Below are 15,857 nucleotides of genomic sequence, written 5' to 3'. Positions count from 1 at the left end.
CGAATTCAACAACATAAATCATGGAAAAGGGAACAAGGTAAGAGTAAAGGAAGAGAGAAAGAGAGAGAAAGAAAACTGCGTGGTCGACGGGATTACAAAGCATCGACTGCCGGAGATTGTAGCTTGTTTTGGGTCCTCCGAGACGAGAGAACTTTGTATCGTCCTATGGTATAGAAAAATGAAACGCACTTCATGCATTATTCAGAACCTCTTACCAAAGCCCCTACTACATGGGCACCACCCAAAGTCCTCCCCTTTCGCGTCCAGAGATAATATGCACTTCGCAGAAGCGTGTCTACTATGCAACTATTCTTTTTCTTTCTTTCTTTCTTCCTTCCTTTCTTTCTTTCTTTCTTTCTCTCTCTCTCTTTCTCTCTCTCTGTCTCTCTCTCTCTCTTTCTCTATCTCTATCTATCTATCTATCCATCTCTTTCTATCTTTTTAACCAGTTCTAAAAGTTTATTTTGTTCTTCACAAGTACGATGTTCATACCCATTTACAATGCAACCTTCAAATGGTCTTCAACGGAATTTTTTGAATTTTCAATAAGTTTAAGCGTGCTCTTAAGGAATTCATTTTTATTTAGTTTTATTTCTCTTTCTTCTTTTATCATTTTTTTCTTTCTCCTTCTCAAAGCAATCGATTTCAATTAACAATTCCACCAATTTTGCATAGAACTCATATTACATATATATATATATAGAAAGAGAGAGAGAGAGAGAGAGAGAGAAAGCACGCGCATTTCTATATCATTGATCGAATACGTGCAATTAATATTCCTACCGAAGGCTAGGAATATTATTCTCCGTGCAAATGGAAATTTCTATACTTTATATAATAATAGACATATATTTTCATGAAAATACTTTTTTATATTTTAAATTGTAATAATTCCTTTCTATAATAATTCGACACACAAACACACACACACACACACACACACACATATATATATACAGCATTCCTTTTTATCGTATAAAATTCAATGCTTCGTACTTCTGCATTTTTTACTTCCTTCTTCCTCTTTTTTTTTCTTTTTGTCTTCTTTTAATTATTAATTCGTACGTACAAATTCAAAAATGTTTATACGTATACGATAAGAAAGCGTATAGTTATATGTAATAGTCAGTTACCATGCGATCCAACATTCTTTTAACATGACCAATGGACTTTTATTAACGTTTAATATGTCTGACTCATCAACGTCCAGCCAAAACTAATTTGAGGATGGTGAGATCTAACGTAATCAAAAAAAGGAGAAAAAAAAGAAAAAGAAAAAAAAAGAAAAGGAAAAAGAAATTAGAAAGAGAAAAAACATCCTTTTTACGGTCATTCACACGTTATACATTCACGTTATACATATATCGTATAACGATGTACGCATACATATATGAAAACATTCACATATCCAAAAAATATCTTTACATCTACATTTTTCAGTCTAAAATCATTGACAACGGTCGAAAAAGGGGAACGAGCCGAAAGTTATTCTCGAAACTAATTAAGAAGAACATACTTACTTTCTCTCTCTCTCTCTCTCTCTCTCATTTCATTCCCTTCCTTGCCTCCTTCTTAATGCGTTAAAGCACTTAAATTTTTAACAATTTTTCAGACGGCCCTTGGACGATGTTCTTCTCTCTTTGCACGTTAGAACATAACGCTTAGAACGACCGTTGTTTAGCTCCTTAGTTATTTAAGATTCAACAAAATGCGTTCGTCCATTTACAGAGAAGCCTGAAAGAAAATCATGGAAAATTATAATGCGTTAAATGAAGATAACTTTTTCACGCGTGAACTAACAAAAATTTACGTTACTACAACGCGATTATATAAGTATAACTTTTCGTGTTAGTTAAAAAAAAAAGAAAGAAAAAAAAAGAACAAAAAAAAAAACAAAACAAAAAAGAGAGAAAAAGAAAAAGAATAAAAGAGAAGAAAAGAAGAAGAAACAGATTGACTATAAAAATGTATGTACATATGTACATATATATATATATACGTACGTAAAGAAGGATATTAAATATTAAACCTTTGAAGTAAGAAACGTAAGTATAAAGGAACAACAATATGTTCATGGACAACGTCATAACGTAACGAGAATAAAAAAAAAAAAAAAAGAATTTCTCTCTCTCTCTCTCTCTCTCTAACTCTCTATTCATCCATCTATCCATCTATCTATCTATTTATCTATATATCTAACTATCTATCTCTGTCTAACTGAGTACAATTAAATATCTAAGTATAGAAGACACGGTATATACGTGAGCCAAACGGTTCCCTCGTGTTACATACCTATTACACATCCCTTTAAACCATTATTCCTAATACTAATCAGATGAGATCTAATAGTCGATAAGATTCCAGCCGATATTTTGTGCCAGGTTAAAGCAAACGATGCCGTTGTCGTTGTCATTGTCGTTGTCGTCTTCGTCGCCGTCTTCATTCACCTTTTATTCCTTTTTATCGAATGAATTGAAAAGGAAAGTTCTCCAATCGTAGAAGAAAAGAACGAAAAGGATTGTAAGGATGAAGGACAAGGGAAGGATAAGATATAGAAGGTATAGAAGGGTGTATGGGTATCAGGAAAGAGATAGAGATAGATAGATAGATAGATATATATAGAGAGAGAGAGAGAGAGAAAGAGAGAGAGTGAGGATCGTGAGAGGGACAAACCAAGGGGGAAAAAAAACGAAGCTGGACAAAAAGATATACAGATATGGTGGCAAGGTGGCTTGAGTTAGAATGAGACTAGGTAGGATTAAAGCTTAACTCGCCAACAATGTCACATAACGTGCTGTAGAACGGGGTAAAAGGGTAAAAGAGAGAGAGAGAGAGAGAGAGAGAGAGAGAGAGAGAAGGAAAAGAGAGAAAGGGAGTAATATGGTTCTCCCCTCGTCTGGAAATTTCTTTGCCTTATTTAATAGACCGTAGGACGATCCTGAATCGCTATTGTGACGAACACGGCTTAAGTTCGTGTGTTCGTTCGAGAAAAACAGAAAAAGAGAAGAAGAAGAAGAAGAAGAAGAAGAAGAATCAGACGACAGAAAAGAGTGAGATTAAAAGAGAGAGAGAGAGAGAGAGAGGAAAGGGTGAGGTCGCTTGAAAATTGTGCCACGTAGGTAGCTACGTCCTTAAATACATCCTACACCCTTGCGCAGCCGGTATTTCGAAAGGAGGAAGGGATTCTTTTCTAAAAAAAAAAAAAAAAAAAAAAAAAAAGAAAAAAAAGAGAAAGAAAGAAACATGAAAAGAAGAACAGAAGGAAAACTAGAAAAGGAGAATGAGAAAGAGAAATAGAAAGATGGAGAGAGAAAGCAAAAGAAAAAGATTCGCCTATAGTTATATATATATATATATATATATATATATATATATATATATATATAGGACAAAGCTAAGTTAAATAATGTATGTACGTATGTATGTATATATGTATGTATGAATATATGTATGTATATATCTACATACCCAGATCGATCCCAACGCAGCCCTGGAGCAGCCCTTTAGCTAAAGAATGCGAGAGATAAAATCGTGCAACCGCTGCATTAGCGATCCCTCGACGGAGGGTCTGACGCGTCGCTTTTGTCGCGTTCGTCCGTCTACGCGTTAGTTCACATATATATACATCCATATATATATACATGTATATACACACGTACGTATGTTTATGTATATGTGTATACGTGTTAAGAGCGAATGTGATACTTATACATGGAAAAAGAGGAGAAACGAAGGGGAGATCGTACTTAGCAAAGAGTCGTGCAAACACATACGCAATTCTATGCGAACTTTTGGAGAATGTCTCCTCTCCGATGTGTTCTCTATCTCTTTCTTTATCTCCCTCCCTCCCTCTCTCTCTCTCTCTCTCTCTCTCTCTCTCTTTATTCTTTTTCTTGTTCTATCTATCTATCTCTGTCTATCTTCACGTTCCATTCTTTTTCTCCACCCTTACATTTGAAACGTGCAAGTACGCGTGCGAACGCTTTTATACTCCGCGTCCTTTTCTCCCCGCATGAAGATGACACTCCGCGTCATTTGCAAAGTATCCAAAACGCCGTCTGTGTAATGTACGGATGGCATTAACCTATGTCAATGTATGTATGTATGTGTGTGTGTCCGTGTGTGTGTTGATACACGTGGATCAAAACGTAAGAGAGAAACTGTTCCTGTGTTACTATGGTTTTTAACCTCTGACGAACGTGCTAAACTTTTTTCTCATTCCTTTGATGTATATATATATATATATATTTTTTTTTTTGTCTTTTTTACTTTTATTTTTATTTCATTTTTCACAGAAAATTTAGTTGTTATCTTTTTTTCGATATTACTTTTATTATTTTTAACGACAACGACAACCTTGAAACACCAGGAATATATACTAGTTGATTACTTTCGTCTCACGACTCATCGAACACCTTCCGCGATCGATAATACACTATTTCCATATTCATGGGAACTATAAATGTACGTTAACAGTTTGCGGAAGCGCGTAGTTAGATTATCATCCTGTGGTTGTCACCATGTCCAGATAATTCACAAAGAGATCCTATACCATGAAAAGATTCATGCTCGTTCATACCTTCGTAACGTGTCATCATTTTATATCATAACTAAAGTATAGAATCTTTTTCTTATATCTTACGCTAATACATACGTACGAGTACGTATTAATATTGTATCTAATCTCGGAACTAATTTAAAAGAAAACAGTTAAATTTAATTGAAAACAGTTAAAATATAATTTAAATGAAAATACAATTATTTTCTTTTCGATACACAACGAAAACACTCCTATACATATTTATATATATATATATATATATATATATATATATATATATATCTATATATATAGATATATATATATATATATATATATATATATTTGTCGCGCAACGGAAATCCGATTTTATATCGTTCCTTGGTATGGAATCAAATATTTGCAAAAGAATCATCGTCATAGGAATGTACACAAAACTTGGACCAATATCCTCAGCCATTCTTTCAGTTTCCGGTACTCGTTTATGACATGAAAGATTAAAAAGACTTTTAGCTTGGATTTGAAAAAAAAAGGAAATGCTCCGAGAGAGAGAAAAGCTGCCCCTATATATATATATATATATATATATATATATATATATATATAAATATCGTTTCAAACATTTTCAAGTTATTATCATGCTTTTTCCTATAAACATTTTAAGATTACGGGCGACAGTCCAGAATAATAAATGCTCGTTATCGTGCAATAACACTCGTATACTTCAAAGTACAATTCGTGCATTAGGTGAGATCGTACGATTAGCACGACACAATCGCGTTAACAGTTATCGTGAAATAATCATAAACGTAAACGCGAATCGTGTCCTCGGTTTCGAGGCTATATCAATAACCCAACCGTAGTTCTAGAGTTTCCGATATGAAACGCATGTTTAATATAGCACGATGATAGCTCCTATAGAATGAGGTAGATCGTATAACACGATCGTGCTAGTTCTTTAGAATTTATGCGATATCGATTATTGCGTTATCGATTGAATTATTAAAGGAAAGATTAAAGTTAGAACGAAAGGAAAAGAAGTAACAGTCTTCGAAGATTATATTAATTGCGTCTTGATTTTTATTCGTTTGAACATTGGAATATCGATTATTTGCAAAAGTTAATTAATTCTGTCGATCTATAGGAGGAAGATGAGTTATGATTATTACATTAAGGAAAAATTATTCGTGATATTAAAATATTTAAAATATAGTTCGAAAGAGCTTTTTTATTCGACAAAAATTTAATGATTCTAAAATGTTTCATATAATGAGACAATGATATATATATATATATATATACAATCGTGTATTGTAAATATTAATAACGTCCAAACAGCATTCTCATCTTCTGTTTGATAATGTCTTATTTCTTCGAGAATGCAGTTCACGGATCTGGAAAATTCGTCGATCGAACGTCACTCTGACTTTTCTTCCTTTTCGTCTATCGAATCGAAACGCGAACGTCGTAATGAAAGGTCAGGCAATATCTTACAGAGAACAACAGGTAATGCAATATTCAATTTGCCTCCAACGATTTATACCAATTTCCTGTCTAACGCGCTGTACATTAACACCAACGGCGAACTAACTGGATTCGAATATCTCTAAATGCATTGGCTGCATGTGTTGTAATTCGATGTGATTAACAGCGCCACGTGTTGGTAACTGTACGAGCAAGTTGGCAATATTACCCATCTGGCCAGTTTAATCCCTCTCGCTTTACTCGAGATATCATCGGATATTACGACATTGCGCATTGAGAAATTTAATAAAGGTACAGTAACTTGATTTTCATCGAGAAAAATCGTTGTTCGTCGAACGAACGTATGAAGATCATTTCGTACGCGTAAATAGAACGAACATATATATATTAAATTTCCAAACGAAATAATTTACATGTTCATAATAGTTACTGATAAATCTATAAATCGATAAAAGTATTAAGAAAATTTTAATAGAAAAATTTAAGAGTTCAAACGCGATAACAGTGTTACGTTTTATTTAATGGAATTCACCAACGATATATTTCATACTAAACCATTTGTCGCGCATACAAAACCTCGTGAACATTATCTCTGTCGCTCTATTTCTCTTTTACCTTTCTTCTCTTCTCTTTTCTTCTCTTCTCTTCTCTTTACTTTTCTTTTCTTTCCTTTTCCCTTCCTTTTTTTCTTTTTCCTTTTTTCTCGATGCAAAGACGTAGGAAACGTTTCGACGTCGATCTTGATATAATGTCAAGAGTATCTTCAAAAATAAAGAAATTCTACGAGAAACCACGAAATAATATCTTTATAAAATATTAGATATACGATCGCTAAGAAATGATCTATTTGAAATTTTTAGAGCGTGAATTCAACATTTTATATACACTCTTTCTCGTAATTATAACGTACTTTATAATATAACGTACAATGTATAATCGAAGGTTATATGAAAGTTCTTTGAAAAAAATGTAAAAAGAAAAAAAAAAAAAAAAAGAAAAAAAAGAAATATATAAAAGAGGAAAAAATGAGAACTCGTAAAAATTCTATATTTTGCTCGACGAGCAACGTTTTAACACAGTGTTACCTGGTTTAGTGAAAATAATAAAGAAATAAATATAATAATAAGAATATAATAATAAAGAAAAAACAGAAAAAAAAAAACAAAAAAAAAACAAAAAAAGAAGACGAAACATATCAATGAGACTTCTTTTACACTTTGTTTCTAACCCCCATAAAATTTATCCTTTAATTTACGATCCATTTATCTTTTTTCTCTCATTCTCTCTCTCTCTCTCTCTCTCTCTCTCTCTCTCTCTCTCTTTCTGTTTCTATCATCCCAATTTCTCTCTTTTTACAGACGGTAGTCGTTCAACGAACGTATACATATATACATACGTAAGTATATACCTTAAGCATAGGTAGAAAACGATACGCTTTCTTTAACCTCCCTTTCAACCTCCGCCCATCCCCACCTCACTCTCGCCCTCCCTAACCCTCTCGTAAAGTTGTCGACTCTCAAGAGGGTTTAAAACAAGCATACTATGTTTTCTCCTCTCCCCCCCCCCTCTCTCTCTCTCTCTCTCTTTCTCTTCTGTATACTGTATATATCGTTTATTGTTTATACATTGTAGATCGTTTGTTTGTATATCGAACAAATTTACGATAGCTCGTAGGATACGGTTTATTCTGGCGCCTACACGTTCTGGTCATCTCATTGATGCCCCCGGCACGTTAATACCAGCACGGTTGTTACAGGGGCGCAACGCTTTACGGTAATGTTGTCGATAAGCTGCGGATTTACAGATCGTCGAAGCTGCACGGAATACCGATGAACTATCGTGCGACTTCGATCTTACACACGCCGATTTATTTCCCCGATACGTTTTATTCCAATAAAAATCTCGAAATCGATCCCTCTCCTCCTCCAACCTATCCCTCCTATCACACCCATCGTCCCCTACTTCCATCGCCACTACCACCACCACCATCACCACCAACACTATCATCTCCTTCTCCTATCACCTCCTCCTACTCCTTCTCCCACTACTGGATTCGCTTATCTCTTGACCGTACCAACGTGCGATAGAAGTCCAACAACACGGCCCCTATTTACGAGATCCGATATATATATATATATATATATATATATATGTGTGTTCGAAAAATCGAAAAAAGGGATGTGAATGAGAGGCCTCCTTTTCTGTGTTTTTTCTCTTTTGCTTTTATCCCTTCCCCACCGTCTTCTTTTTCTATTTTCACGATTTTCCTTTTCTTTTCTTTTTTATTCACTTGTCCATTCTTATCCTTATTTTTCTTTTTTCTCATAATTTTTATTCATATTTATATTTTTATTTCTCTTTCTCTCTCTCTCTCTCTCTCTCTTTTTTTTACTTTACAATGTCTGCCTTATATTTTTTATCAAGAAGTATAATCGACACGATATATTGTTATACTATAAATATCGTGATTGATAACGATGATTATTACATCAAATTGAACGGCATTTAATTACTTGATTATGAAATAACATAGGACAAATCAGATGAGATATTATCTATCGTTCATTTAGTACAACTTTGTCTTATTTAATCTTTATGACTAACTCACGTGATAACCAGCTCGTTTTGATGATTACAATTCGATCAACAAATATTTCAAATTTTCGTTCCTTACTTCCACAATTTAATATTATTAAATTGAATTATTTCATAATGAAGGAACATTTGTTTAATATTTTTTAAATCCTTGTAAATCGTGATATATAAATTTTACCTTTTATTCATTTCTTCTGTTTTTGTTTTCTTTTAAATAATTTAAAAATAACATAGAGTTTTGATCTTAATACATATGGTACTCGGACGTAAGATAAAATAAAAAGAGAAAGAGAGAAAAAGGAACGAAGAGAAAAAGAGAGAGAGAGAGAGAGGAAGAGAAAGAAATAAATAGTTTCGTATGCGTTACCACCTTTCATTCCTGACCCGTGGGCCGTCTATGGATTGGAATTTTTTTTAATTTCCCAAGAGAATAGCGGGAGGGATAGAAGAAGAGAGAAAGAGATAGAGAGAGAGAAAGAGAGAGAGAGAGAGGGAGAGAGAGAGAGAGTATGGGATCTCGCTGTACATCAAATCGAAATAATACAGAAAACGTTCTATCTCTTATATCGGTTCCGGTCGAATAAATCGAATAGATCATTCCAATTCTACCAACAAATACTTAACCATTTTCTCGTATTACCTTCAATATTTAACATGTTCTTTTTTCTTAAATTATTCAAGATCAAAGCGTTAGTTTAATATTTTTCTAATCTATATGAATCCTGAGAAATAATTCATGCATAAATTAAAGAAGAACACTAGTTATATCCAATAAATTTTATAAAAATCCTTATACGAATAAACGACTACGTTCGATTATTCTCTCGGTTTATCGTCTATCCTTTTCTCTCTCTCTCTCTCTCTCTCTTTCTCTCTCTTTCTCTCTTTCTCTTTCGTTCTCTCTTTCTCTTATTCGTCGATAAAAAATTTTCTCGTTAGCGAAAAGCCGATATATCCGTAGGGCACTTGAAATCGTATAGGTATACCTTCTTTTCAACGTTTCAAGCCGTACTTAAGCGCGACGTTCGTTTTCAAAAAATCTGCTCGGGAACAAGTACGAAGCAGTAAATCGAGAAGGTGATCGATCGATCTGCTATACTGTTCGTTTCTACCTACGCCAAACACCGATGCTAAAGCTACAAGAGAAGACGCTCTACCTTTCGGTTACTTTGTCATCGGTACCGGGGAATCGGTGTCACGATGGTAATTTATAAAGAAGCCCACGTTGCTACGTGCTACGACCATCCATGAGGATGAAAAGATTGGAAAGAAACAAAAGAGAGAGAGAGAGAGAGAGAGGGAGAGAGGGAGAGAGAGGGAAAGAGAAGAAAAAGACGTAGCAGGAGTATCAGCAGCAGCAGCAGCAGCAACATCAGTAGTGTAGTAGTAGTAGTAGTAGTAGTAGTAGTGGTAGTAAAAGAAGAAGAAGAAGAACTACAAAGAGGGTGAGCAACAGAAACGTTTACCAATAGCATGTTTCACGAGGCGGTAATGATACCATGAATATGTATACGCAGAACGGGCTGGAAGAAGGCCGAGAACGAGCTCTCCTTATACACGGTGTTCCCTTTTTTCTTTTTTTTCTTTTCTTTTTTTTTTTTTTTTTTTTACTTGCCACGAGTCGTCCCATCGAGAAGGAGTATCTCGTTCCACGAGCTCGAGAAGGAGTTTGTCTTCTCTCGAAGGTCGTCGTTGGATAATTCTTTCTTTTTCTACGTCTCTCTTTCTTATTCGTTATCGAACGACAACGAATCAAGGAGGAAATACTCGCTGAGCCGATTGCAAAAACGAACAGAAGAAATAGATAGATAGGTAGATAGGTAGGTAGGTAGGTAGGTAGGTTGGTAAATAGGTAGATAGGTAGGTAGGTGATATATACATATATACATAGCTATAGCAGAGAAAGTGAAAGAGAGAGAGAGAGAGAGATAGAGATACAGAGAGAGAAGAAAATCCATGATTTGGTCGTTTATATTTAACAAGCTATTAACGCGTAGACGAAAGGGGACACCGTCGTCTACGACGACGATGACGAAGGGGTAAAGGGAGGAGTTCGGAAAGAGAAGAAGGAGGAACATTGAGGGATCAAGAGTAGTCTCCGCTTTCGGTCCGAAGGAACCAAAAGAGAATGACGGTAAGATGGGCGTGTCCTTTCTACACTGTAAAACAAACAAGACCCGTTAATGATGCGAGCTGCTAGTTAGAGGGTCTACGCATCTTTTCTCTTTTTCTCTCTCTCTCTCTCCCTCTCTCTCATTCTTCTTCTTCTTCTTCTTCCTTTTCCTCTTGCTCTTCTATCCCCTCGTCACGCTTTGCATAGGAATTCGTTTCACGTCATTCACGTTGCATTCTTTATATCACCGCCTGTGGCTGTTAGGGGTGCTCCCCATTTCTCTGTCTCTCTCTCTCTCTCTCTCTCTCTCTCTCTCTCTCTTTCTCTTCTCCTTGTCTTCGAGACTACGAGCACAGTCGTCCTCGAAACTCCTTCTCGTCGTAGTAGTACGACGACAACGACGACGATGGCGACGACGTACTTCGTAGTCCGCTGGCACGACCAAGCCCATCCTTCTTTTTCCATCGGCTCCGAAACTCATTTATTATATAAAAAGAAGAGAAAAAGAAGAATAGAAATAAGAAGGTTGATGCCTTAGAGGAACTAGACCGTCGAACTAATCGTCCCGCGTCAGAAATAGCCGAACCCCCATCCTTCTGCCGTATCCTTCCGAGAAATCGTGTTAATTTTCGAGGACCGTCGATGCCGATAATTTCGATGCTAATGGTAACGACGGCAACAACCCAACTCTCTAGAGACAAGAACGATGCCGAAGAGACAGACACGAGGGAAGGATAAAATAGGGGAGTGGCGGGAAGGGCGGACGCGGGAACGGGGGATAGCAAGCCTAAAACCCGACGAGGTATGCCGAATACAAGAGGCCGATAGTCGAGCGAGCTTCGTGAAAATAACGTTGTAGAAAACGGGCTCATTGTCCGTGTTAACTCATTTACGTTCGGTACGCTTAAATGAAGTTTCGTGCTAGAGCCAACTGAATAAGGTAGGTTCGTAGCTTGGTAGAGATAGATATAGGTATAGTTATAGGTATAGATATAGGTATATAGTTATAGATACGCGAGGCAATCTACTCGATCGAAAACACGCCTACGTTCGTGGCGTTTAAACTAATTCAAGACACTCTCTCTCTCTCTCTCTCTCTCTCCCTCTCTCTCTCTCTCTCTCCCTATCTCTCTCTCTCTCTCTCTTCTCTATTTCTATCTATCTTTATCTCTGTCTTTCTATCTCGCTATTTCGTTAAATACAGAATTCTAATGAACGCTCATTCTCAAGCGCTTTCATAAGAGAATCTTTTACAAGAGATCATTGAAAATTTTCTTACTCGTAGACTCATTGAAATGTGAATGGCCAGTGAATATCGCCACGCCAATGCCAATGTAAATCACTTTTCCCGGTCATTCGTATTTTTTCTCTCTCTCTCTCTCTCTCTCTCTTCTCCTTCCTTCCTTCCTTCCTTCCTTCCTTCCTTCCTTCGAGCAGAACGGAGATACAGTTTATCCGCCTCTCAATAGGGACCACCCTGCATGAGGATAGGTATAATACGTGGTACGGCCGAACGATACGTGCCGTATGCTCGCTATTCATAGGGTGTATTAATGAAAACGTGTTGGGAACCCATTGGCCATCGACAAAAATCGAAAAAATAAAATCAAAGGGAGAAAATGAAAAAAATAAAGAGAGAGAGAGAGAGAGAGAGAGAGAGAGAGAAAGAAAAAGATGAAACAAAAATTATTTGAAAAGGAAAAAGAATGGAGGTTGGTTTTAGCAATATTAGGATAGTAAACAATGGGTTATATATCTATGAAAAACAAGGACGGATTTTATATTTCAAATATACAATTTCGGATTTGAGATTGTTTGTTTTCGTGTTACCACAACGAAACTCACCTTCCGGGCGTTGCCTTCCCTTTTATATTCTTCTTCGTTTTGTTTTTTTGCTTTTTCTTCCTTTTTGTTTTTGTTTTCTTCATTTCGTTCTTCTTCAATTTTTGCTCTTTCCTCTTTTCTTTCCCTTCCTTTTCTTTTTTCTTTTTCTTTTTTTTTTTTTTACTTTCATTCTCTCAATTTCCTTGCGCTCATTTCCAGGGGCCCTTGTGCAAGAGTATCTATCTAACAATGAACGTTGATACGTATAAACCGTGTCTCGTATCGGAATCGAAGAGAAACGAGAAATAAATAGGAGTGAGACAAGAAGATCGTTCGCTAAATAGAAAAAAGGAGAAGGAAGGAAAGAAAGAAAGAAGAAGAAGAAGAAGAAGGAAAAAAAAGAAAATGAAAGAAAAGGGGGAGTGGAGGGGGAAGAAAAGCTTTCGATTTTTATCGAAAATATCACGATATTCAAGAGAAGTTTTAACAGAGTGGCAGGTGAAGAACCAAAGATAAGAACAACACGTGCATCCGATGATAAAGCCGACTAGAAGAAACTGTAGAGATTCAACGGAAAAGGAACGTAGGAAAACATCTTGCGCCCATTTTACCTACTTGGAAATTCTCTATCGCGCTTCTCAACACGGAAACATCTTTTCTCGAATAAATGAATCATAGGCGGCATACGGTGTTTGTTGCCCGAGAGAGAGAGAGAGAGAGAGAGAGAAAATCACAAAAGATACGACTACGAGTTGTGTACTTTTTCTCATCCCCCCTCTTCATCCTTCTGATCCTCCTTCTCTTGATCCTCCTCCACCTCACCTCCTATTTCTCCTTTTCCTGGGATGTAAGCACGATAAACAAAAAAAAAAAAAATAAAGAAAAAAATAAAAAGAAACTACTTCGTGCTTGTGCACTCGTGCCATTCGTTCTTATTTATGGCTCTGAAAGTATTTCTTTTCCTTTCTCCCCTTATCTCTCTCTCTCTCTCTCTCTCTCTCTTTCTCTCTGTATCTCTATTTCTTTTTATTTCTCTGCATCTCTTCGAACAAGGGAAGATAAGAAACGTGATCATTGATCGGCTCATCGGATCAAATACGAGAAAGTATCTTTATCAATTGAGAAATTATTCATAAAATGATGAAAAACATTTGAATCATCTCAGAAAATAAAATAAACAGACAGACGGACGGATGGACGGACAGACAGACAAAGAAAAATATGAATTAATAGTGATAATTAACTTTATCGATCGGACAAATACAGATAGAAATTATAAAAATTGAACGTATAAGGCTTCGGTAATATTGATCTTTGATAATCGGTAATTAGAAATTGAGAGAATAAAAGAGAGAGAGACAGAGAAAGAGAGAGAGAAAGAGAGAGAGAGAGAGAGAACGAGAGAACGAGAGAAAAAGAGAGAGAGAGAGAGAGAGAAGGAGAAACGTTCATCAAAGAAGAATATTATAGCACAGATATTCGATATAAATAACATTAAATTGAAGAATGGTGTCTCGGCTATGGTCGGAATCGAATTAAGACTCATTAGTAACAGATCGGAAAGTAGATTAGAACGGTAATTGTCTTGTCAGAAATCTTCGTTCTCTTGGGCGGATCTGTAAATGTACCAAGAGAGAAAGAGAAAGAAACAGAGAGATAGATAGATAGATAGAGAGAGAGAGAGAGAGAGAGAGAGAGAGAGAGAAAGAGAGAAAGAGAGAGATGAGAGAGATGAGAGAGATGAGATAGATGAGAAAGAGAGAGAAAGGGAGAGTCTGTCGGTTCTCGGCAGCACCGGTCCGAGAATTTATGGAACAAAGGCCACGGAGGATACTGTTCGTAATCTGAGCTATGAGTTTCGTTGGCTAGTATCTTGTAAATTCGACGAACTGCGCCGCCACGGAGCCCGTGGTTAGTCAATCGTGATTGCAATTTCCGAAAATCTGATCCATCCATTTGTCCCACGCTCGCATTAGAATTCAACATCAATTGTGTCTATATACATAGACACAAACGCGCTTGTGTATGCGTATTTGTAAAAGAGAGAGAGAGAGAGAGAGAGAGAGATAGACAGAGAGATCAAGTGTGACCCAAATCGATATTGGTTTAGCCAATAAGTCAAGCGTCTCGTTAATGGAACGCAAGATTTAATTGAAAACTAATTAATCGGTGATCGATCGAACGCCGATTTCCATTAGTCTCCCTCGAATCCTTTCTATAATTTATACGCTCCTCAAAATGAATTCGAAGGGATCGAATTATACCTTCCCTCTCTTTCTCTCTCTCATTCACTCTCTTTCTCTATATATATATTATATGTATATATATAATATATATATATATATATATATATATATGTATATATTTCTCTCTCTCATTTCTGAAGTAAGCATCGAAGAGCGAAGGATTCTCTACTAATCGGAATAAAAGTATCTATCTAGCCGGAAAGTCCGGACGATGCTTTTCGCATAATTAAATAAGCAACGAGGTACGCTCGCACGTTAATGTGAGAGCGACGGAGAAAAAGAGAGAGAGAGAGAGAGAGAGAGAGAGAGAGAGAGAGAAAGCAGACCTCTTTTTCTACCCGAAGATGTCGCGTTTGTTAATTCGTGCAATCGTGGCAGATGGGACCAGTCAACGAGAGCCTTCCACCGAAAATAATGTACGCGTACTAATTATCCGAAGGGCGAAAGGAAAAAAAAAAGGAAACAACAGAAAAAGAAGAAGAAGAAGAAGAAAAGTAAGAAAAAAGAAGGGACAAAATACTTGTAGTCCTAACTATTTCATGCATCTGTCGTCCGTACGGAATTACACACGACGGATATTAATTATGAGCGTGTGCCCCGATAGAGGGGAAAAGGGGAGGGACTTAACGAAACCATCGTCGTATTCGTATTTCGTTCGGCATAATCCGTATAAGAAAAAGAAAAAAAGGAAAAGGAAAAAAAAAAAGGAAGACCAAAAAAGAAACAAGAAAAAAGGAAAAGAACGATAGTAGTCGGACTGGGAAAAGTCGAGTTTGAGATAGGTCGAAGGTGAGCCGAGAGTGCACAGACGGTCGTTAATACTTGAAGCGAAGAATCAGTGTTACTCCGTCTATTCCAAGCTCGGTCTCGTTTGTTACGCGATAGAGACCGCGAAAAATTACGGTCCGGTGTTCTTTGGTCGTCCTGTCGGAAATAATCGACAAAGGAATCGATCGAAGGATCGGACGATCGATCGAACGATCGAGATCGATCGTACGATTTATCTATACGACGCGATGCGACGCGATGAGATCGATCGGTCGAAGACCGGGCA

The 15,857-nt window shown here is 36.5% G+C and overlaps 1 long non-coding RNA gene across 3 annotated transcripts; it reads right to left on the bottom strand.

Annotated features, from left to right (window-relative positions):
* Positions 1-772: 772 nt before the first annotated feature.
* Positions 773-4,196, bottom strand: LOC118451396 (uncharacterized). Of its 3 annotated transcripts, none has more exons than XR_014981812.1 (3): positions 3,469-4,196; positions 2,293-3,190; positions 773-1,734 (listed from the first exon to the last, which is right to left on the bottom strand). It is a non-coding gene; the product is annotated as an uncharacterized LOC118451396 (long non-coding RNA). The 3 variants fall into 3 exon arrangements; XR_004841086.2 differs by having other exon boundaries at positions 2,293-2,456; XR_004841085.2 differs by lacking the exon at positions 2,293-3,190.
* Positions 4,197-15,857: the final 11,661 nt, after the last annotated feature.

Source organism: Vespa mandarinia, chromosome 2 (genome assembly GCF_050613455.1).
Source record: "Vespa mandarinia isolate Hongniang chromosome 2, ASM5061345v1, whole genome shotgun sequence".
In the NCBI taxonomy this organism is placed as follows: domain Eukaryota; kingdom Metazoa; phylum Arthropoda; class Insecta; order Hymenoptera; family Vespidae; genus Vespa; species Vespa mandarinia.
This window is presented reverse-complemented; position numbering and strand designations above follow the sequence as displayed.